A 25,573-nucleotide genomic window follows, 5' to 3' on the forward strand; every position below is an offset into this window, starting at 1 on the left:
TGGAGTGCCAATCGCAACATGCGCGGCTCCTTTTATGTTTAGATTATTGACCCACAAAACATCATGCCAGTATCTTATTGACTAACTGACATGATGTAACTTAGAGAAAAACGATGTCACAATGAGAACCATGCCTGTGCTGCTATATAGCAATTTGGGTTCGGAATAGGGTTAGGGTTAGGTTCGTGCACACTTACACGATATCCCTGAGCCAGCTGGCCACGAGCTAATTTCAGTAGATCGAACTAAAGTCTACATTGGAAAGTTGGGCATGACCATGACAAAGTTTATCTATAAATTTGAGTTTATATTTTACTCATTTATGCAACATAACATGTTATACAATGTAAAAGTCAAAACATATTGAGAAGTTATGTGTAAAAAAACAAAAACTTTGAATTCATCAGGAAAACTTGATTATTCTTCTTTAGTTTTGCATGAAAGTGTCTTCGAATGCACAATGTTTAGGTTTGAATTACAAAAGTTCCCTCCCATGGGAGAAGGGACAGCCCCCTTCCAAAATCCCCTCTCCACCCTCAGTCACTTCGCTCCCTCGCACCATGGATCCTTTCTATCGTACCATTTTTTTTTCTTCTTTCAATGTTGAAACTTCATAAAGAAACAGTACATGTGTGCACAAAATAATTTAATTTGAAACTAATTAAAGAGTGCAACTATCACAGAACATCATTATTTGAGCTGTTTGAGAAGACCAGTACTTCAGTGCCCATTGTAGATGGGCCCTTCAACTAGTGCAGACAACACAGTATGCACTTGACTATGCATTGCAATCCTTGCCGTGGCTGGCTGCATGCTGCCTTCAGGCTGAATACCAGGAAGAAGAGAAGAATCTAGGATATCCGGTACACATTGCAACAAAGCGAGTTTTGCATTTGTCAAACAAACACGTCTGGCATGTGTTACTGTTTACAATATCTTGCTTGCAAATATTACAATAAGCACTTTTCTATAAGTTGCAATTATTCAAGAAGCACTTTCACTGTACACTGTCTGATAAGGTGTTTCTTAATGGCCCAAATTGCCTTCAGTCATTGCAAAGTCGAGTTCAGTGGCTCATTATAGGCTTACTTACTTGGGAGACCATATGGAACAGGAATGTTGGGTGTTGTCCATTTGGAGCGCTTTTAGAGCTCACTTGGGATTTTTGGGAGTATGCTTGTCTTTGGACAGCCTGGTGCTGCATTCTTGTTTCTATTCAAATTGAGTCTAACTAAAACTGTTACAGCAATTTTGTGTAGCGTTAGAAAATAAAAACATATCGGTAAGAATAAAGTGGTTTGAGTTATCCGCCATAAAGGATAACTTTAACCCACCCATTGGAGCGAGAAAGTCATGCGGTCATCCGGACCGGCAAGTTTGGTTGGTTGGCTAATCTGTAGCTTAAGGTGCGTTGAGAGCATATCTGATTTCGCTGGTTCACTTGATTTACCTGATTGTGTGACAACTGACAAAACCCAAAATGAATTCCCTGCCAAGAGCCTAAACAGGATTTAAGAGTCCACATACTGTACATGAATGTAAATATGTATGTATGTATGTATATATATATATATATATATATATATATATATATATATATATATATATATATATATATATATATATATATATATATATATATATATATATATATATATATATATATATATTACGAATTTGGAATTCAATTGCACACAACATACAGGTTCCCTCAGTCAGCTATGTCGATAAGTGCATGTTCCCGAGATAGCTCACCTTTCATTGTTTTAATGTTTTGCAATCGATGAGATGCGCTGAGGATCGATTTAATAGTTAGGGAGCGAACAATGGAGATGTCCCTCCCCCTCTTCTGTGAAGAGGAAGAAGAACCCTGCAGTGACGTCAACAACTCCCTCCCACCTGTGGTTTAGCGGGGGGGGGGGTGGGGGTGGATCACGAGGGCATTAGTCACACCGGGTGCAGGGGAGGGGGTGCAAAAGATAAAGAGGACATCTTTTCTTTGTTCAAAAAGAGTTCGTGTGCTGAGTCCTGTGGGAGGAGTAAGCTTTTTGCTTCAGAGAGAGCAGTCGTTCAGCCGTTGGGTCCTGCTTGGCTTGAGGCTTTCGGAAGCTTTTTGCTTCGGCTGGCTCAGTGAGCTTCGGCTGCTGCTTTGTTTTGGTAGGAACTTGAGCCAGTTGTTCAGCTCGAGCTGCGAGTGGAGGCTTCTTCCTCTTCTTCTTGGTTCGTGGAGCTTTTCGTTCTCCATTTTGTTTCCCGGCTTGGTGTGACGCATCGGCCTCTTCTTGGAGTTGGATCCTCGGGGAAGCGACGATCGACAGGAAGGATCGGCGCCTCGTCTAACCGGCACATGTTGAGAAGCGCGGGAGGATTCACGGGAGCTCGGGAAGGATCGCGGCGATTGGATCCAGCTCGCTCTCGCTGGAGCCCGGGTCCGGACAAGTTGAAGACCACACGAGATGGAAAGGTTCGAGTCAAGCTCTGAGTTTCAGCTCACCTGTCCTCCGAGCTGGTGCTAGTGATTAAAGGGCTCAGCCTCCATTTTGTGTGTGTGTGTGTGTGTGTGTGTGTGTGTGTGTGTGTGTGTGTGTGTGTGTGTGTGTGTGTGTGTGTGTGTGTGTGTGTGTGTGTGTGTGTGTGCGCGCGCATACGTGTGTCCGTGGGCCCGTCTAATAAGTAGGAACTGCTGTTAAGTGTAAATGACTGTACATAATAAGTAGACGGTTGTTGTTCTTTTGTCGTGCTTTTGTTGCTTGTATAATTGCATACTTGTTTTGCCTTATTTAATTGCATACGTGTTTCATTATAATAAATGTCCTTGTGTGAATGTAAACCTGCTTGTTGCGTCCATTCCCTCATTGACTGAACATTTAGTGTGTTGGGAGTTAGAAAGCCGTTGGTTTGCCGTAATAGGGGGACATTTGGACCGACGGTTCTCAGCGATTACGCCACTTGGAATCGCACACGGACAAGCTCGCCTCGGCGGTTTGTTCTGTAGGAGTTCCGTTGAGGGTGGAATACCCCGGTAGTTGGATCACGTGGGTATTTAGGTAAATTGAAGATTGGCAATCGACCCTACCCCATGTGATCTGCCGATTGGCGTATTTCGGTTCTTGTACAAGGACCTGTCGCTCGGAGTTATCCGGGCGGCGATCTATATTCCGGGCGATCGGTCGGGCCGACTCGACTTGCGGCTCCGTTCAGAGCAGTCGGTTGGCGGTTGACGCCCGGCCCGTAACAATATATATATATATATATATATATATATATATATATATATATATATATATATATATATATATATATATATATATATATATATATATATATATATATACTCATGGGGTATGCGAACATATTGTAAGCAATAACGAACCATGCTTCATACATAGGTACATAATAAATAGCAGCAGTTGCAGCATGATCTCCCATTGTCCCCATTGTCTGAGGTCACTCACCTGCAGTGAGCACAACAAGGTTGCATTTGGTTTTGGATATTTTCTTTTATGGACACTTTCCGATAGTTCTATGATATATGTGTGTATGTACATTCCCCAGTGTATTGGCTTCGATATCCATCGGCATGTGGAATTTAAGCTTTCTACATCACCCGGAAGGTACCGAACGTTAATATCAATCGTGAGTCAGTGAGTGGTTAGGATGATTATATATATATATATATATATATATATATATATATATATATATATATATATATATATATATATATGGTCCATACATAAAGAAAACAAGACAGATGATGTCGAGTAAATGCAGTGGGAATTTTATCACAGGTCGGATGATCAGCCATTATTAATGGTCCCCTGCAGTAGTATTTGCTGAATTGAGCTTTTCATTGTGATTGCCTCATACATCGCTTGAATGCTTCCCGAGACGAGAAAATATACTTTTAAAGGGATGGTGTCAGAGCAACTTTAATTCAGAAGCATTTGATTCTAATCCAATGGCTTTGGAAATGGAATATATATTACTTTCGGAAGTAAAACGATATTTTTACCTCGACACAATGTCACACGTGCTGCAACTGTGCGGCTTGAGTACCAAGATGGAAGACTTGGTTCTCAAGTGAATTAATGAGGGCCAATTCTAGTGCAAGTGTCTGTACTTCTCTGAACATTCGATTATGTTTGGTCAACAGGTACAGATAGAAATCTCAGTAATTGAAACTGATTTGCATTAAAAAGTTATTTTAAAACATGATAATTAAAGAGGGCTCCTAAGATGGCCTAGAGGTATGCACATCCGTCTCTATTAAGCTGTCGAGCTTGGATTTGTATCTCAGCCCACCTATAAACTCATCTCAGTGTCTCACATGCAGGGTGAGGCATCAATGTGCATGCCACCTCTCAGATGGACATTAAACTGGGCATTCCATCTTGTCAGCATGAGTTGGAGTTGATTCCACGGGGTCCTTTGCAAAGAGTAGACGAGCTATCGCCTGCACCATGAACAAAATACAAATTCCTGTCCTCACTGGTTAGCCGTACATCAGGCCTGGCCAGCCGATTCATGAAAAATTTGGGCCAAGATCTTCCCCCAGCCAACTCCACAAGAAAGTGGGAATAATATTGTGGTCATCAATAAAGAAGAAGAAATATGACAATTAACGTGAACTTGAAAGCAGAGTTGTAATAACAGTCTGAGGCACCAGTGTAATGACCAATACTTGTTTGAAAAGTAGGCCTTAATTGTATATATAACATATTGTGTTTGTTTTCACCCATTTGTCTGTCTGTCTGTCCATCTGTGAGCAGGATATCTCAAAAACTTATGGACGGATACTGACGAAACTTGGTGGACTGGTTGGGTGTGTGCCAATGCTAAATTTATTCCATTTTGGTGAAGATCTGGATCTGGATCCTTTAATGTTTTTTAAAATGATTCGTCACCAATCAGTGATAGGGCCAAAAATGATATGTAGCACAAAATCTCAAAAAGTTGTGGCTGGATTCGGACAAAACTTGGTGGACAGGTTGGTGGTGTGTCAAGGACGAACTGATTAAGTTTTGTTAAAGATCTGGATCTTTAATAATGCTGTAATTTTTAAATGAATGAATTGACTCTTCACTATTGAGTGATGGGGCCAAAAACAATATGTGGGATGGTATCTCAAAAAGTTCTGATGAGTTGGGTAGGTGACGAGCAAGCCGATTCGATTTTGGATCAGATGCGGATGCAGATCCGGCCTATCAGTGGGATCCAAAACGTAAAATGTTCAGCCTGGCAGAGGTGTGCGCTCTACCCGAGTGCCATGCTTGCTTCCAACTGTACTTGTACTGCTTTGGTTAACCACGAGGAAATTGATTTCAAAACGGGTTTAATTCACACAATAACTCATGATGAATGAATGATGACATGGCTTGGCCCAACAGCTTTGAACTAACCCTAGCTAACAACTATAAAGTTATGCTTTACCAGAACCCCACTCGTGGCTTTAGTTTATCATATGTCTATTGTTATTAATGTTTTTTTAAAGTACTGTTGAATGACAAATACAATGGATTGCACATAATTTGAATATACTGTGTTGAGCAAATAAGGGAGTGAAAAAATACCAGTGGCAAAGATGAGAGATAACGGCAAAATAAAATTATGTAAGGTCACAACATAATACCAAATAACCTACATAATGTAACCCTTTTTAAAACAGTACTCAGACTCAACATCCAGGTGTAACATGACTGGTGACCAATGACTGCCAGAACGGATTACCACCTATCCTTTGTCAATGAAATTGTGGGACATTGCAGATGAACCAGAGATGCCCTTTGATCTCTGCTTGGTTTAACAATGTGGGAGGGAAAAGGCGGAGGGTGTGGGCATTAGACTCCAGGAAGGAGAGGCTGAGAGTAAGGTTCGACACGGAGAAAGGTAGAACAAAGGAAGCTACAATACTGTTTCGAGAATGTAGCAGAGTTGGACCGAGGATACCAATTCTAAGCAGACAGAGGACAGGGTTAGACCGAGGCTAGCACAGCAATTAAGCTGCTTATTCCACTTGCTGAGAACAAAATGTAAGGAAAGAACAAAAACGGTGACCAAATGGTGTTGAACTCACAATAATACAGAGAGAATGTGAACCTCAGTATTACCCTGCATGCAGATACTAATTACTCGAGTCAAGTACTTTCATATTATAGCAACAGTTGATATCTTTGCCAATTCTAAGTTTGGTTCTTGACAAACTTGATCATTACGTATATCCAACTTAATATAGTTCGTATTTTAATGAAAAGGTGTGGGCTGGCAGGATAGCCAAGAGGTATGCACACTCACCTCTAACCCAACTATTCTGGCTTTGAATCTTGACCCAGCCATAAACTGTCAACGGACTTTTCACAGGCAGGGCGATTCATCAATGTGTGTGCCATCCCTCGGATCGATATTAAATTGGTCATCCCTAGTTGGTGGATGTCAGATATGCCATGGTGCTCTTCATGAAGGGTAGGTGAGTTATTGTTGACACCCTGACCAAATTCCAAATCCCTGCCCTAATTTTTTTTTCGTCTGTTTGCCTGTCTGGCAGTCAAACAAAATTGAAAATCATTCCAAACAGAAAACTTACTGTTTTTAGCAACATCATAAAAGACACAAACAGGCACTAATAACTAATGTAATGTGTAAAATAAAGTTGTGTAAAAGACACCATGTCAACGGTATTAAACTTCCAAATTTTTTATTTTTAGAATATTTAAAATCTTTCTTTTATTTCAATTGAATAACATACTTGTGGAACACAAATTGCCTTATTAGCACTCTCAAAAACCTTTAGTTGAGCAGTACTTTGATAAAATATTACCACATTTTACAGCACCTCGACCAATCAAATTTGCGACTCACAAACCCTGCCCATGTCCTTTTTTTTTCTCAAAACTTTGGTAACCTGTGTAGATACATTTTATCATGATGGGTTTGGGGGTGATAAAATACATAAATTGATGATGATTAAAACTAGATATTAAAATAAAATATGTTAATCCTGAAATTAAATGTACTCAAATATGATATGATATTTTAAGTATGTATCCATTTGCAATTAACATAATTATATTTCTCCTCTGTATGGAAAGATCACCTGTATATTAAATGTGTAAACAGGTTGAACTTTGCCAGTATTAGTTGAATATAAAGAATAATTGCCTGTCATGTAAAATTATCTTGAGAATTTTTATAAAAGACACAAACAATTTGGAATGTGGATTAAAGAAAATGTCTAGATGTATCCACTAAGCTCAAGTCGCTTCAAGATAATATATCTTCCCAGTTTTGGGAGAAGCAGACTGACTTTTTAACCTACATAGGATGGAAATTTATTTTAATGGCCATTCGAGTTGGCGTTTGACGTCATTCTAGCATTCTGTGCGATTAATATGTCTGGATTTGAATACGTGTTCCAACCATTTAAGCAGGAGCTGTCAAAGAAGACTGAAGATGAGGTTCACCTGGAAATTGTCAAGACTGGGTGAACTGGCGTCAGTGTCATAAAATTATAAAAACTGTGTCTTACTGGAAACTATATAAAGACGAAGATTCTCCACTTGTTTTTGAGATTTCTGGAATGCGTTTGTCTGTTCAGAAGCTCCTATGCACACATAATAAATGTGTCTTGTATGTGAATAAATGTTCTAAAATTGTACTGACGTTGTGTAACTGTATCTACACCTGTTCTATGAACTCTAGTTTTGTTAATTGTTACCCATCAAGGTCCATGATCATCATTGATTGTTCCTTTGATAGAACGAGTGTTGACTGCAATGGAAAAAGTAATGAAAGCCAACACTTAAAATGTTGGCTTAGTTGTCATAAGCTAGTAGTGTGCTGACTGGTTGCTCCTGAAATGTGCCATAAATCCATGCACATCTCACGGTTGTCAGCAATTTATTGCTGTTTGGTAATGTGCCACTACGGAGCCTGGTGTTGGCTTAGTGGTTAGGGTGGCTGGCTTGGGATCCTAAGGTGTTGAGTTCGAGTCCCATTGGCTGCTGAATTAACGCCAGGGGGTTGACTCAGCCTGTCATCCTTGCGAGGTCGGCGAAATGAGTACCAGTGTCCTGGTCCCGGTGTATGTCCCGGTTAGAATAGGTGTACCATATCCCTGTGTGTTGTAAGAGGCGACCAGGGTTGGCGTCGGGAAGGGCATCCGGCCATAAAACATTGCCTCAAGGAAAGCTAACCGCTGCTCAGCAGGGAAAAATGGCTGTAAAAGTGGCTGTGGTAATGTTCCACTATCTCATTACCTCTGGCACCGAAGGTGGACAGAGGATGTTTTCAGCCCTGTCTGTCAATTTGTTTGTCTGCGAGCAGGATATCTCAAAAAGTTATGGACAGATTTGGATGAAATTTGGTGGACAGGTTTGGCATGTGATCTGGACAAAATGGTTCGATTTTGGTTAAGATCTGGCTCCGAGAATTTTTAAGTGATTCTTTCCCATTGAGTGATAGGGCCAAAAATATATATAATAGCACGATATTAAAAATGTTGAGGATGGATTATGACAAAACTTAGTGGATGAGTTGGTTCGGTGAGAAGAACAAACGGATTAGATTTTGTTTAACGTCTGGATGCCTGTCAGTGAGATACAAAGCGTAAACTGTTCAGCTTGGAGGTATGCGCACAACCAAGTGCCATTCTAGTTTCTTGAGTCAAGGCTCAGTCTGGCTCGACCTGACATGCAGCTTTTCACTTGCGCAATATCAGATTTATTTAAATATCAGCTTACCCACCTCTTACTGGCTTTTGGAAAATTAAAGATGGTGTGGAATCTGATAAAATCTAAATCTGATAAAAGCCAGAATAAAACACTGCATAGTTTGAGCTTTTTTCATATCGGCAACTGACCTCATCCTTAACTTCTTGATTATTCCTCCATTCCCAAAACTCTTGATACAAACGTCGTTGTTTGGAAAACAAACAGAAATGACGTGAACATATAATGTCAAAACATCAACACTTCGTCTTATTGAATACTGGCAGAGTACCCACCCACTTGGTGGGATAGCCTTTGTGCACTACTTGCTGATAAAAGTGAAGTCTGTGTTTTGCAAGAACACTGTCGTAGTTTTGTGCAGTGTGCATTTAAAAAGGTATAGATTATCTAAAGGTTTTAAATGTCTAAAGAGTACGTTCCAATAGTAGTTAGGGTCTAAAGGGTCTAAAAAGTTCTAAGTGGTTTAAAGCTCAAAATGGTCCAGTTTCCAGGCAGTCTAAAGGGGTATAAAGCTGTCTGACATGTCTAAGGGGTTGAAAGTGCATTAAGGTCGAAGGGGTCTAAAGGGAGTAACGGAACTTAAGTGGTGTCAATTTGTAAAGGGTCTGTGGGGTCTGCTGTTTCTAGGGGTCGAAAAAGGGGTCAAAACGGAATAAAGTGTGAAAGGTTGAGGTATTTAAAGGGAGTTAGGGGTCTAAGGGTTCTAAAGGGTCGAATGAACTCTAAGGCCAACAGGGTTTAATGGGATATTGAGGGTGTTAGGGGGTCTTGCATTTCTGAAGGGTCTATTTGGTCTTATGGTTATAATCGGATCTATATAGGGTATTAAGTTTATAATGGGATCTATAGGGTCTTGGGGGATTTAGTGGATGTAAGGGTCTCTGTGGTCTTCAGGTTTAATAGGGTTATAAAGGGTGTTATAGGGCCTTATGGTTCTAAGAGGTCGAGGAGTGTCTATGGGGTCTATAGGTTCTACAAGATCTTAGGGGTCTTAAGGGTCTTTGGGTTCTAAATAGTTTTAGGGGTCTTAAGGGTCTAACAAGTCTTAGGGGGTCTAATCATTCTAATGGGGTCGATAGGGTCTGCAGAGTGTTATGGGTTTTAAGTGTCTCTGAGTTCAAGGGGCTCGAAAGGGTTTTAGTGGTCTAAAGGTTCTGAGGAGTGTTAAGCATCTTGGAGTCTTTAGGGTCTAACGAGGTCAAAATTGTCTTAGGGGGTCAATGGTGTCTCAAAAGGTCTAAAGGTATGGAGAGTTCTAAAGGATGTAAATGTCTAATAGCATATAAAGGTCTGAAATGTCGAAGGGCTCTCAGCAGTTGAAAGGGTCGAAAAGTTTAAAGGTATAATACAATACTACATAATAGATGGAGTCACGATGCAAATGAGTTTCAAAACAGGATGTAATTAAAAGACATATAGTCACATGGGTCGACAGAGGCTTCACTCACGGCTTCAGGGCTTCACTGACCATATTTTTCGTTTATAGATGAGCAAGTTACCCACTCTTTGGGTGGATTTTGTGAGTAAACTATTTGCTGAATAAGGCATACAATGCATTGCAATAAGACCTGATGAATGTTTGGGTGGTGAGTGTTATTGTGTGGCAAGCCCTCAGGACACATTCTTCTATCTTAAACTGGAACTGAACTGGGTACAGTGCATCCCTCCACCAGACTGAACAGTTTACGTTTTGGATCCCACTGACAGGTACTAAGAGTTGGTTCTAAGAGTGTCTCGGGGTCTATCGGTTCGACAAGATCTTAGGGATTGTCGCCCATCTTAGACCAAAATCTAATCGGCTTGTTGTCACCTACCCAAATGATCCACCAAATTTTGTCCAAATCTAGCCACAACTTTTTGAGATATCATGCTATATATCGTTTTTGACCCTCACTCAATAGTGAAGAATCACTTTAAAATTTTCTGATTCAGATCGGAGAAAAAAAAAAAGAAAAAAACATCGGTGGGATACAAACTTTAAACTCTTCAGCCTGGTGGAGGAATGAACTGTACCGAGTTCCGTTCTCGTTTTTCACGTCAAAGCTCAATCTGGCTTTCACTTACCAAATATCAGAAAACCCATCTCTTTATTGGCGTTTAGAAAATTAAAGATGGTGTGGAATATTTGACCAAATCCGTTAAAAGCCAGAATAAAACACTGCAGAGTTCAATCTCTTTTTTTAATACTGGTAGCTAACCTAATCCTCACTCTTGTCATTATTCCTTTATTCCAAACACACTCGATACAAAAATTGTTGTTTCGAAAATAAATGCAAATTATGTGAACCCATGACATCACAACATCATAACTCAATTTTATTGAATACTAGTAAATATGACCCGTTGCTTAGCTGGCGGGAATATTGAGGGAGGGCTAGTGGAGAGGGGTGACAGACAGACAATAATAATACTCAAGCAAGCATTCCAATGAAATGGTTGAAGAGAATTTAAAAAATAGGACCACTGGACCTGTAGCTTATCTGGGTCCTGGCCTAATGTTGTAATAGTATATGCTGTTGTGTAATATCGTGAAAATTTTGGGTTAATTTTTGCCAACCTAATTTTTTTAGTGACTATGGACCATAAATTTATCAAAAATTCTGGTTGGAATTTTTTTGGCCGCAATCTTGGATTATTGGCGGCCATCTTGAAATTCACTTAGGTAAAAACACATTTCCGGCCCTATCTTTACCTCTGATAGAGGTATTTACATGATATTAGTGTAAATGTATGTTTTAGAGAGCTAGCAATCATTTGTGATACTTTATAAAGGTCTAAATATAAAACTTGACAAGGAAATTGTCAATAATGCCATTTTTTAGCTTATAGCTGCAGCCAAAATAATGAAATTTTTATTATGTTCTTTTTTGATATTTCATAGCTGTTATCATGACCTAATTTTACTATTTTCCCATAAATACCTATTATCACATGTTTAATATTTATTAAATATTTGTTTCTGCTTTTTACAGAATATAGCTGCAACAACTTGAAGAAAGATGGGAGAGCCACCCACAAAAAGACCATGCACAAATACAAACTATAAACTGTGTATTAAATGTCAAAAACATAGCAGTGATTTGTTGAGACAACACCCAAAATATTCATCGTATGAAAAATTTCTGTATTCTGTCCGTCGTAGGGCTGATTTAGGTGAACTGGAATTCCTTGGAATTCATAACCGTCTGGGTGATATAACTGCAGAACAGCGAAAGGACCAACATGCGAAGTGGCATGCTCCATGCTATGCAGAAACTACTAACGTCACAGACATTGTAAGATCTAGCAGGCGGTATGAAACAGCCCTCGCTGCACAGGACTCTACCCAGCTAAAGCGAAAGAGAGGTCGCCCTAGATCTTGTAGCTCTCCACAATCTTCTTCTGCACCAGTACGATGCACACGTTCCCAAATAAGGAAGTTCAATAAAGCTGAGTGCTTCTTTTGTCAGGGTAAAAATACAGATATTCTTCACAGATGTCAAAGTCAAAATGTTGGTGAAAAAATGGCAGTGATTGTGCAAAAATGCAACAATGATGAGTGGAAGGTGAACTACAGTGAACTGATAAATTCAAAGGACCCACTTTCTAGAGATTTGATGTATCATAATACCTGCCTGGCAAATCAGTGGAAAAAATACAACCCGGTCAAGCAACCAGTTGTAGAAAAAGACCAAAAGGATTCAGATGATTCTGTAAATTTCTTGGCTGCAGAAATTGAGTTTTACAGTTGCCTTGCAGATAAACTCAGCTCTGGTGAATATATAGGCATTGATAAAGTACAACAAGATTATGACAATATGATGATGATGTATGGTTTACACAGAACTACCACTCGTGCTGCACTGAAGGAAATTATTGAAAAGAATATCGATGATGTGGAATTCACACGCCCATGTGACCGCACTAAACCATCACCAATTCACTCAAGTAAGACCCATGAGGCTGCTGTAGATAATGCTGCAAACAAAACTGATAGACAAGATGTACAAGCAATGTTTACTACTGCAAAAATCATACGAAGAACGATAGAACAGAATAATAGCTTGAAATTTAAAGGTTCCTTGGTTGGTGAAACTATTGTTCCTGAAGAGTTAAGTATATTGTTGGGTTGGATAATTCAAGGACAGAGCACGGCCCAGTCAAATGTACGGTCTGAAAGTATCAGACATTCATGCAGTAACATATCACAGCAGATGATGCAAGGGTACAGATCAAACAGACAGGTTACATACAAACCCAAATCGGATTCCTCTGTGTTTCACAGTGGCACTGAAACTCCTCTGACATTGGGCATGTCCCTGTATTGCTATCATGCCACACAGAGTAAGAAGATTATTGATGCTGTATCCCATGCTAGTGCAGGAGTGTCATACCAGCACACACTTCAGCGTGTTTCACTTACGAAATCTAAAGATTTCGTAAGTATATTGATGACTTCCGTCATCTGTTTGTGTGTTTGTTTGTGTGTGTGTGTTTGTTTGTAGGCACGATAACTCGAGAAAGGAAGAAGTTACCAATGTCACATTGCACCACCTGATTCAGGAGGGTGATGGCTCGTGCTGATTAGATTTTGGTCAAAATCGGTCAAAGGTCAAGGTCACAGTGAGGTCAAGCATCCACAAAAAAGTTATAACTCGAGAACGGAAGAAGCTACCAAGGTCAAATTACACCACGTGATTCAGGAGGGTGATGGCTAGCGCTGAGTAGATTTTGGTCAAAATCGGTCAAAGGTCAAGGTCACAGTGAGGTCAAGCATCCACAAAAAAGTTATAACTCGAGAACGGAAGAAGCTACCAAGGTCAAATTACACCACGTGATTCAGGAGGGTGATGGCGAGCGCTGAGTAGATTTTGGTCAAAATCGGTCAAAGGTCAAGGTCACAGTGAGGTCAAACATTCGATTTTTGATGGTTTGGTACAGAATCATCGTAGAAACTTCTGGTTTGCGTCACTACCTTCTCTAGAGACAGCTTTTATTAGACAAGGTCAGAGGTCAAGTTGACAATTTCGTAAGTACCAGTCTATGACTGCTTATTTACTTGTTTGTTTGAAACATGGCGTGTGTAAGTGAAAATCGTCACAGTACTAACAGCCATTTTGCCGACGAGGGGTTATCACATCAGCACGTGCTGTGCTTCGTCCCTCCCGAAGGCTTTTTAATGGATGATATTCTCCTCAAGATTGGAGAACAAATGGGCATAGAAAATATTCGTGCCACCTCTAAAATGAGCTTCAAGATTGTGTTTTTTGTTTCACAAACATGTTTTGTTGACATGGTTTTGCAAAACAGTTTATCTTTGGGAGATGACGAAACGTTTGTTCCAGTGTCATCAATGGACACTCCCACCATGAAAATAATACTGAGTAATGTGCCGCCTTTCTTATCAAATGAAGTAATACAGCAAAAGTTAGGTGATTATGGTACTGCAGTGTCTAGAATTATCAGGGTTCCCTTACACACGAAGAACAATAAATTAAAACGTGTCGAATCGTTCAGGCGGCTCTGTTATTGAGTTTCAAAGTGGCAGAACATGATAACAGGATTTTAGCAATGACTAAGACTTTAACCTGCTACGACTGTGGTGCATATGGTCAGACCAAGTACCATTGTCCTGATGGTAAGAGAACATATTGCTGCTGCTGCTGCTGCTACAGGTGGACCTGGTCCACCTGTGACTGTGGCAGCGGGATCGCCCCTCCCACCCGCGACTGTTCTGGTGGACTCTATAAGTGAGTCACATATAGAAAAAGTTTTCACACCAAGACGCTCAGGTATGTCCAAAGATGGTACTGGTAGTGACCAAGTCAAAACGGGAGGGGGGCTGCATGCTCCGGAAGGAGTTTTTAGTGATGAGAAACAGGTCATGGATGCTGTTTCAAGGAGGGTTTTGAAACGCTCTTGCCTAAGCACTGAAGGTGGGAATAAAGGTGGCAAAGTTTCAGTAGTACAGATAGAGAATAATCTTGTTAAGCCTTCACAAGATGAGCAAAGTGGTGAGGTGCTGGTTGGGAATGAGGCTCCACCATTTGCTCATGTTGAAGGAGATAAAACTCCTCACAATGCTCACATACATGAGGAAAAAAGACCTCCTCTTGAGGACAATAGTCAGTATAGGACACACAACGATAAAAAGGATAACGAAATAAAAATGGATAGCAATGACAGGGCAGAACTTTCTGTGGAATGCCAACAGGAAGAATGTACTGGTGCTGGTATAGAAGAGGAATCAGTAACTTGATTGCGATTAGATGACAACAATGGCACAGGTGTAGTTTCTGGTAGGGTGTCGTCCTACTCAAGTGAAACTTCTGGTGCAATCCATGGGAAAGATAAACAAACTAGTACACTATCGAAGGAAGATGTTCTTTTCCTAAGCAAAACCTTTAGACAATGCATTGTCCAAATTAAAGACTATTTTCCTGATATCAAGGCTTTCATTGTGATTGCAAAGAAGATGAGACAAGGGAATGACTGCAGAACTCTCTGAGCCTCAACTTCAGCGTCTCAGGTAAGCTGTGACAAAAGCAAATAAAGAACTGCAGGTAGAAGGTTTTTTTATTTAAATGCCTAGTTTCTCCAATGACAGAGCTGCAGATTGCAACTCTGAACATTAATAGGGGCTGAGCCCCATTACGGAGAATTCAAACAATTTAAACCTCAGAGAAAATAGAAGCTGACATTATCCTATTGCAGGAGACCCATGTCATAAACACCTTAACAGCTGTGTGGGGAAAACTTTTTAGAGGGCAGTGGTTCTTAAGCAGGTTTCCTACACCTAAGGCCGGTGTGGCTATTTGTTTAAACCACAAGCTTTCTCTGCAGCAGGTTTTGTTCAAAGAAATATGTAAAGGACACCATATCGGTCGAGTTTCTGTGTCATGCCCCAAAAATAGTGGTGGTAAATGTTTATACTCCGAGTGATCCTCAAGAAAAGAAAATTTTCTTTCCTTTACTACAATATTTCATGAAAGAGCAAGACTCATCTTCATTTGTTTGTTTTACTGGAGATTTTAATTGCACAATTCACCCCAGAAGTTGATTGGAATGGTCATGAACTTCACGCAGTCTCCACTAAGGGGTTGGAGAATATCATTAATAAATATTGTTTTAAGGATGTGTGGTGACTACAACACCCATGTTTACATGGCTATCCATCCATTCATCCATTGGGACCATACTTTGTGCAGAGCATTGGTGCTGCCTAAGCAGTCTCCTTGGCTATTGGGCACAATCTTGGACGGGTCGCCACTCCAACACAGCAAGCTGGCACTCATTTTGCCGACCTCGGAAGGATGATGGGCAGAGTCAACCCCACCTGGCATTAATTCAACTTTTGAATTGAAGGGTTGAATTTGAAGGGTGGAATTTGAACTCAGGATCCTAGGATCCCAAGCCCACCACCCTAACCATTAAGCCAACACCAGGCATGCATGGCTATACATGGTGCTGATGTCAGGATGGCTTTATATCAAGGGCAAGACTTGATAGAATTATATATACTAGTGTGGGCCCGTACGTGCAAAAAAAAAAGACGAAAAAAAGAACAATTGTGACGTCAATCGTGACGTCATAGCACCATGTCCTGTCATTGGTTTGGTAAATAAATGACCATAACTTGGGAAGCACTTGTCTGATTAATATAAACCTTGAAAAGGCACATACTCAGGTCCCCAACAATATACCTGGCAAGTTTCAATTACATCGGACCAATGGTTGTCGAGAAACAGCGGTTGCAGACAGACAGACAGACAGACAGACAGAGATTGCTGGAATTACAGATAGATTAATACTGAAGGACCAATTTTGTGATCCTCCTAGTGGTCCCGTCACGTTTTTCTCGGTACTGTGACCTGGACTGAAAGAAACTTCGTACCTGTAAGAGCATTCATCCATTCATCCATCGCACATAGTGGAAATAGTCAACTTTCAACTCTGAAGCAGAATAAACACTTTTCGTCCAAAAAATCCTTAGCAGATGAATACTTTACTCTATGATGAAACGTCACAGCCCCGTCAACGAAGTCCCTACCCGGGTTAAGGTCACAGCCGCATCATCGAAGTCCCTACCCGGGTTAAGGTCTCACATTGGAGACTTCATACACTTCATATTTGGTACCTATCTATGTGTCCTATGTCCTATAACCTATGTAACTATTTTGAGTCCAAAAAAATTCAGTGTCATATTTGTGTGGTCATCATTTGTGAGACCGACAGTGAAAACCAGAGTCCAAAAATTAAAAAGGAGTAGTGTACACCAAAAATGTCATGTACAAGGACGTTTTGTAGGCCTCTTTAGGTAAGGCCATGAAGTACATCGACTGGGATCCGGCTCTTACAAGAGCCGCCACTGGTTGTCATATTGGGCTCAAGGAACGGAATCCGTCTGTGATGGGGTTTTGGCTAGTATATGTTAATAAGCCAATATTAAACGTTACGCCAACATCCCAAATTCTACAAACTGGTTTCACAGATCATAGCTTCGTCATGTTGTCCCTTAAATTACCCTTGTCATCAGGTGATAGTGCATATTGGACTCTTAACACTCACCTCTGAAGAGATAAAGTATTTAGAGATTGTAGCAAGGCTGTATGGGAAAAAAATCTGCTCTTCCAAGCCTGAGCACATAAACCTCTAGTTGTGGTGGGACCTTACAAAATTCCAAATAAAATCTTTCTCTCAGCAATATTGTCTATATACCACCAAGATGCAAACTTACTCAATTGATATGTTAAAGTCTGAAATTGTTTCCCTCAAGCAAAATAATAATGATGCTGGAAAGGACACACAGGATCAGTTGCTATGGGCAAAGAGAACATTGCTAACTGGAATGGTTATGAAAAGGGCAATGGGTACCCTGGTGTGAATGCGGATGAGTAACCTGACTTTGGATATGTCAAACTAAGAATTCTTCAACTTGGAGAACTCAACCAAAAAGTTGCAACTAAACAAATCCATTGCCTACTCACTTTGAATGGGACCTTAACAACCTCTCAGCAAGGATTAAGGGGTATCTTAAAATATTTCTACTCCAACCTTTACTCCCCTCGCAGCGTGGATAATGGCATAATGCAGGAACTGATTGCTGGATTTCCCAAGATTGAAGAGGACCAGCGACGAGTGCTTGACTCCTCAATCTTGGCCGAGGAACTTGAAGCAGCCATGAGAGGCTTAAAAGATGGAAAGCCGCTGGGATGGATGGCTTACCTAGAGAATTTTATAAGACTTTTTGGAAGTTTGTTGGACCCGAGTTGTACCCGAATATGGGAAGTTGTACCTCCTTTTGTAAAGTTGCAAAGAAGGGAAGCAGCACGTACCTCCTTCAATGGCAGATCGGGGGGGGGGGGGGGGGAGGAAATTTACCGGATGCACATGAACCCCCCCTACCCTTACAATTATGTCACATGAACGTCGTACAATATATCATTGGACATTCGGCAATCACACGTCTTTTGCTTTCACTCGGCAATTAATCCGAGCCACGATACTTTTCACCGCTGGTTCTGTGTCAATCCCTGCAACTCAGTGTTTCGTTATGGCTCTGAAGAGAAAGGCAACATTTTCAGGATCGTGTCCTACAGCAAAGCACAGTACAATCCTGAACTATTTCACTAGGTAATTCAAAGTTTCAGTGGCTACATCGTTCATTATTATATTTAATGATCTGATGATCCGCAATCGTGAGTTTAGGTTTGATGCTCGGGATCATTTCGCCAGATTTTGTGCTTGTCCATTCGATACTTTCATTAATTTGTTTTGAAAACATTTTGTGTATGTACATTGTTGTTGTAAAGATCCTTCGCAAAGATTCCAAAATGTTTAGCTTTTCTTTAGAATCAGTTGGTTTAGAATCAGTTGTGAAATTCTTTAGAATCAGTTGTGAAACTTTAGAATCAGTTCTTTAGAAACAGACCTGAGGCCTTTTCTTCAAGTAGCTCGATATTCCCAAATTTTCCTGTGGGGAAAGTAAATTTATGGTCGGACACTGCGAGCTCTGGATAAATTAACTGTTTTTTACCTTGATGATTACATTGACTTGAATTAAGTCTTGGTGGTATATTTCACAATATGAGAACATCTTAAGCTTAAGTGAACCCCAACCCCCTAAAAAAAATTCTGAATCCACCCCGTCCATCCTTCCAGTATCTTTATTTTTATTTATATATATGTATATTCCGATTCCTTGCATTTCTCACCCCATTCTTAGAACTCATTGAATGCTTCTCTGGTCTTCAAACTCATCCTCCCTTGACATAGCCCTTAAAAAAAAAATAACAAGAAGGAAAGTAGATAGATATAGAAAAAGTTTAGTTTAGTGTTACCTGTAGAGATTTTGTATTGCAGTCAGTGTAAACACTGGGGCAATGCTCTTAGGTGCTCATCTGATCGTGGTTGGATAAGATAGCCAGGAAACCACTGCAAGACATAGATGACCAAAAAATATGTAATGGAGAAGAAAGTAATTACCTATGGATTTTTTTTTTTCTTAATGCTGTGAACAAACTTTGGTACATCATGGGTGATAAAAATTGTGGTCAAGTTTAATCAGAATTGCATGTGTAGTTTCTGAGAAGGAAGCAAATACCTATTTTGGGGGCAATCCTCAGACCCCCTTCGTGCACGATTGTTTTAATGCCATCGACCAACTTTGGTACTTACGCGGTGATGAATGTTGTGGTAAAGTTTCATCAAAACCGTACGTGTAGTTTCAGAGAAGTCGCCGCAAGTATTTGTGGACGAATTGACAACACGCCATCCCATAAGCTTCCCGGAACTACGTTCCAGGTGAGCTAAAATGGACATGTATCCTTTGTTTCAATCTTGGCCCTTTATTTCAAAGTGTGTGCCATCCCTCGGATGGAGGTTATCCCAGGCATCTCGTCTGCCATCATTTTTTGGTGGACGTTAAAGATCCCTTGGTGTCAAAGGCTAAGAGTAGGCAAGCTATTGCCGCCACCCTGAACAAATTACAAATTTCATCTGCTACAACTACTGCTGGGAAGGCAATGGCAAGCCACCCAGTATAATCATTGTGAATAAGCTGCTTCAGCAGCATCGAAGCTGTCACAGAGTATGGTACATCCGAATCAGAGATCCTTTATTTCATCATGTGTGGAATGCACGTTTAATGTGATATGGCCACCTTTTATTTTGTTTTAGAATAAGCATTATTTTGCAAGCAGGTATTGCATTACAACTGAGCACAATGTGGGTTGAGCAATATTTGTTCCAAATAACAACCAAGAGAGAAGCACAGCATTTTCACCAAAACTTCCACTTGATTTAATATGTTGATATCAACCTTTTCAGAAAGATATGTGTGGTTTCTTTGATTTAACCCTTTTATTAATATCTCCTTCTTAACAGCCACAATTATTACCATATTTTTGTGGGGTTGACCGGTGGAAGGTTTGGCCCAAGTCTTTCACGAAATGGCTGGCCAGGCCTGAAGCTTGACGAAGTAGTTAGGGTTGGGATTTGGAATTTGGCCATGGGACCAAAAATGCTCACCCACTCTTCATGAAGGACACTCTGGGTTCTTTCACATCCACCAACTAATACCAGCAGATAGGACAACCAGTTTAACGTCCATCTGTGGAACGGCGCACACACTGATTAATCACTCTGCCTGTGAAACTCCATGATGAGAGTTTACTGCTGGGCCAGGATTCAAACCCAGGCGAGACAGCTCAGAGGCTCGCATACCTCTTGGCCATCCTGCCAGCCCTTTGTTCTTCATATCTCTAATATTTTAAAATTCCATGATAGTGAAGCATGTGTGGGAAGGAGTGGAATTCACCATTTTTTATGTAATAAGCTACGTATTCTCTATTTTGAGAAAGCACCAACGTGGGCAAAATAAAACAAATGGTGGCAAGGGTGCATTAACGTGTAGATTCTGATTTACCATGCCACTCGCCAAGAGATCACGTTTCCCCTTTTCCCCACCTTATGCTTATCACTGTATTATTATGCCTGTGATGCTACATCTATTTGGAGGACAACATTCAGGGGCAGCCACAGGAAATACCAAGAAGCATCATCTCCACCATAGAATCAGGTTTTTGTCTTTATTCACTGACAATGTAGTTTTTACAGCCACTCCCCATTGCCCTTTGGAGCTGTAAAAGGATCTGTGGCCATTGTTGGGGTTGTATTTAGAAATCTGAAAAGTGTGTGTTTTATGTTGGTGCTGTGTTCAGGCTCGATCTGTATCATGCCTCTTGTGTGCACTTGAAAATTATTGAAATGTGTGTTGTATAAAGAGTCACTGTAATTTCATGTAATTATTCAAATTAGTGTATGAACCAGCCATCTTTGAAAGGAAACTTCTCATGAGTGTAGAATAACCTTTGCTTTTAGGGGAGAGAGAGGGAGGGGTGGGGTGGGAGAGAGAGAGAGAGAGAGAGAGAGAGAGAGAGAGAGAGAGAGAGAGAGAGAGAGAGAGAGAGAGAGAGAGAGAGAATGAGGGGTGGGAGAGAGAAAGGAGGGGTGGGAGAGAGAGAGGGAGGGGTGGGAGAGAGAGAGGGAGGGTGGGAGAGGGAGAGAGAGAGGGGGTTGGGGGAGAGAGACAGGGTGGGAGAGAGAGAGAGAGAGAGAGAGGGTGGGAGAGAGAGGGTGGGAGAGAGAGGGAGGGGTGGGAGAGACAGAGAGGGGGAGGGGTGGGAGAGAGAGAGAGAGGGGAGGGGTGGGAGAGAGAGAGGGGGAGGGGTGGGAGAGAGAGAGGGGGAGGGGTGGGAGAGAGAGAGAGAGGGGAGGGGTGGGAGAGAGAGAGAGGGGGAGGGGTGGGAGAGAGAGAGGGGGAGGGGTGGGAGAGAGAGAGGGGGAGAGAGAGAGTGGGAGAGAGGGAGATGGGTGGGAGAGAGATGGGTGGGAGAGAGAGAGAGGGAGGGAGAGAGAGAGAGAGAGAGAGAGAGAGAGAGAGAGAGAGAGAGAGAGAGAGAGAGAGAGAGAGAGAGAGAGATGGGGTAGGGGAGAGAGAGATGGGGTGGGGTGGGCGAGAGGGAGAGGGGAGGGGTGGGAGAGAGAGGGGAGGGGTGGGAGAGAGAGAGAGAGGGGGAGGGATGGGAGAGAGAGAGGGGGAGGGATGGGAGAGAGAGAGAGAAAGAAAGAGAGAGAGAGAGGTACAACTGAGCACAATGTGGGTTGAGCAATATTTGTTCCAAATAACAACCAAGACAGAAGCACAGCATTTGCACAAAACTTCCACTTGATTTAATATGTTAATATCAACCTTTTCATAAAGATATGTGTGGTTTCTTTGATTTAACCCTTTTATTCATAAATCCTTCTTCACAGCCACAATTATTACCATATTTTTGTGGGGTTGACCGGTGGAAGGTTTGGCCCAAGTCTTTCACGAAATGGCTGGCCAGGCCTGAAGCTTGACGAAGTAGTTGGGGTTGGGATTTGGAATTTGGCCATGGGACCAAAAATGCTCACCCACTCTTCATGAAGGACACTCTGGGTTCTTTCACATCCACCAACTAATACCAGCAGATAGGACAACCAGTTTAACGTCCATCTGTGGAACGGCGCACACACTGATTAATCACTCTGCCTGTGAAACTCCTTGATGAGAGTTTATTGCTGGGCCAGGATTCAAACCCAGGCGAGACAGCTCAGAGGCTCGCATACCTCTTGGCCATCCTGCCAGCCCTTTGTTCTTCATATCCCTAATATTTTAAAATTCCATGATAGTGAAGCATGTGTGGGAAGGAGTGGAATTCACCATTTTTTATGTAATAAGCTACGTATTCTCTATTTTGAGAAAGCACCAACGTGGGCAAAATAAAACAAATGGTGGCAAGGGTGCATTAACGTGTAGATTCTGATTTACCATGCCACTCGCCAAGAGATCACGTTTCCCCTTTTCCCCACCTTATGCTTATCACTATATTATTATGCCTGTGATGCTACATCTATTTGGAGGACAACATTCAGGGGCAGCCACAGGAAATACCAAGAAGCATCATCTCCACCATAGAATCAGGTTTTTGTCTTTATTCACTGACAATGTAGTTTTTACAGCCACTCCCCATTGCCCTTTGGAGCTGTTAAAGGATCTGTGGCCATTGTTGGGGTTGTATTTAGAAATCTGAAAAGTGTGTGTTTTATGTTGGTGCTGTGTTCAGGCTCGATCTGTATCATGCCTCTTGTGTGCACTTGAAAATTATTGAAATGTGTGTTGTATAAAGAGTCACTGTAATTTCATGTAATTATTCAAATTAGTGTATGAACCAGCCATCTTTGAAAGGAAACTTCTCATGAGTGTAGAATAACCTTTGCTTTTAGGGGAGAGAGAGGGAGGGGGTGGGGTGGGAGAGAGAGAGAGAGAGAGAGAGAGAGAGAGAGAGAGAGAGAGAGAGAGAGAGAGAGAGAGAGAGAGAATGAGGGGTGGGAGAGAGAAAGGGGAGGGGTGGGAGAGAGAGAGAGGGAAGGGTGGGAGAGAGAGAGGGAGGGGTGGGAGAGGGAGAGAGAGAGGGGGTTGGGAGAGAGAGACAGGGTGGGAGAGAGAGAGAGAGAGAGGGTCGGAGAGAGAGGGAGGGGTGGGAGAGACAGAGAGGGGGAGGGGTGGGAGACAGAGAGAGGGGGAGGGGTGGGAGAGAGAGAGGGGGAGGGGTGGGAGAGAGAGAGAGGGGAGGGGTGGGAGAGAGAGAGAGGGGGAGGGGTGGGAGAGAGAGAGGGGGAGGGGTGGGAGAGAGAGAGAGGGGGAGAGAGAGAGTGGGAGAGAGAGAGATGGGTGGGAGAGAGATGGGTGGGAGAGAGAGAGAGAGAGAGAGAGAGAGAGAGAGAGAGAGAGAGAGAGAGAGAGAGAGAGAGAGAGAGAGAGAGAGAGAGAGAGAGAGAGAGAGAGAGAGAGAGAGAGAGAGAGAGAGAAAATGAAGGGGTGGGAGAGAGAGGGGAGGGGTGGGAGAGAGAGAGAGAGGGAGGGGTGGGAGAGAGAGAGGGGATGGTGGGAGAGAGAGAGAGAGGGGAGGGATGGGAGAGAGAGAGGGGGAGGGATGGGAGAGAGAGAGAGAGAAAGAAAGAGAGAGAGAGAGGTACAACTGAGCACAATGTGGGTTGAGCAATATTTGTTCCAAATAACAACCAAGACAGAAGCACAGCATTTGCACAAAACTTCCACTTGATTTAATATGTTAATATCAACCTTTTCATAAAGATATGTGTGGTTTCTTTGATTTAACCCTTTTATTCATAAATCCTTCTTAACAGCCACAATTATTACCATATTTTTGTGGGGTTGACCGGTGGAAGGGTTGGCCCAAGTCTTTCTCGAAATGTCTGGCCAGGCCTGAAGCTTGACTAAGTAGTTCCGGTTGGGATTTGGAATTTGGCCATGGGACCAAAAATGCTCACCCACTCTTCATGAAGGACACTCTGGGTTCTTTCACATCCACCAACTAATACCAGCAGATAGGACAACCAGTTTAACGTCCATCTGTGGAACGGCGCACACACTGATTAATCACTCTGCCTGTGAAACTCCTTGATGAGAGTTTATTGCTGGGCCAGGATTCAAACCCAGGCGAGGCAGCTTAGAGGCTCGCATACCTCTTGGCCATCCTGCCAGCCCTTTGAATTAATATCTCTAATATTTTAAAATTCCATGATAGTGAAGCATGTGTGGGAAGGAGTGGAATTCACCATTTTTTATGTAATAAGCTACGTATTCTCTATTTTGAGAAAGCACCAACGTGAGCAAAATAAAACAAATGGTGGCAAGGGTGCATTAACGTGTAGATTCTGATTTACCATGCCACTCGCCAAGAGATCACGTTTCCCCTTTTCCCCACCTTATGCTTATCACTATATTATTATGCCTGTGATGCTACATCTATTTGGAGGACAACATTCAGGGGCAGCCACAGGAAATACCAAGAAGCATCATCTCCACCATAGAATCAGGTTTTTGTCTTTATTCACTGACAATGTAGTTTTTACAGCCACTCCCCATTGCCCTTTGGAGCTGTAAAAGGATCTGTGGCCATTGTTGGGGTTGTATTTAGAAATCTGAAAAGTGTGTGTTTTATGTTGGTGCTGTGTTAAGGCTCGATCTGTATCATGCCTCTTGTGTGCACTTGAAAATTATTGAAATGTGTGTTGTATAAAGAGTCACTGTAATTTCATGTAATTATTCAAATTAGTGTATGAACCAGCCATCTTTGAAAGGAAACTTCTCATGAGTGTAGAATAACCTTTGCTTTTAGGTGAGAGAGAGAGAGAGGGGTGAGAGAGAGAGAGGGGTGAGAGAGAGAGAGAGAGAGAGAGAGAGAGGGGTGAGAGAGAGAGAGAGAGGGGGGAGAGAGAGATGAGAGAGAAAGAGAGTGGTGAGAGATAGAGAGAGAGAGAGAGAGAGAGAGAGAGAGAGAGAGAGAGAGAGAGAGAGAGAGAGAGAGAGAGAGAGAGAGAGAGAGAGAGAGAGAGAGAGAGAGAGAGAGAGAGAGAGAGAGAGAGAGAGAGAGAGAGAGAGAGAGAGAGAGAGAGAGAGAGAGAGAGAGAGAGAGAGAGAGAGAGAGAGAGAGAGAGAGAGAGAGAGAGAGAGAGAGAGAGAGAGAGAGAGAGAGAGAGAGAGAGAGAGAGAGAGAGAGAGAGAGAGAGAGAGAGAGAGAGAGAGAGAGAGAGAGAGAGAGAGAGAGAGAGAGAGAGAGAGAGAGAGAGAGAGAGAGAGAGAGAGAGAGGGGTGAGAGAGAGAGAGAGAGAGAGAGAGAGAGAGGGGTGAGAGAGAGAGAGAGAGAGAGAGAGAGAGAGAGAGAGAGAGAGAGAGAGAGAGAGAGAGAGAGGGGTGAGAGAGAGAGAGAGAGAGAGAGAGAGAGAGAGAGAGAGAGAGAGAGAGAGAGAGAGAG

General features: G+C 42.0%; 1 long non-coding RNA gene across 1 annotated transcript in view; it reads left to right on the forward strand.

The window, feature by feature from the left end:
- The first annotated feature begins 1,998 nt into the window (after window positions 1-1,998).
- The window catches only part of LOC147033005 (uncharacterized), a 40,505-nt gene continuing 16,930 nt past the window's right edge, over window positions 1,999-25,573 (forward strand). The window contains exon 1 of the long non-coding RNA XR_015055428.1: window positions 1,999-2,464. This is a non-coding gene — a long non-coding RNA (uncharacterized LOC147033005). The remainder of the gene's footprint in view (window positions 2,465-25,573) is intronic.

Source organism: Eptatretus burgeri, chromosome 2 (assembly GCF_056783735.1).
Source record: "Eptatretus burgeri isolate ZD-2024b chromosome 2, Ebu_testis_v1, whole genome shotgun sequence".
Classification (NCBI taxonomy): Eukaryota; Metazoa; Chordata; class Myxini; order Myxiniformes; family Myxinidae; genus Eptatretus; species Eptatretus burgeri.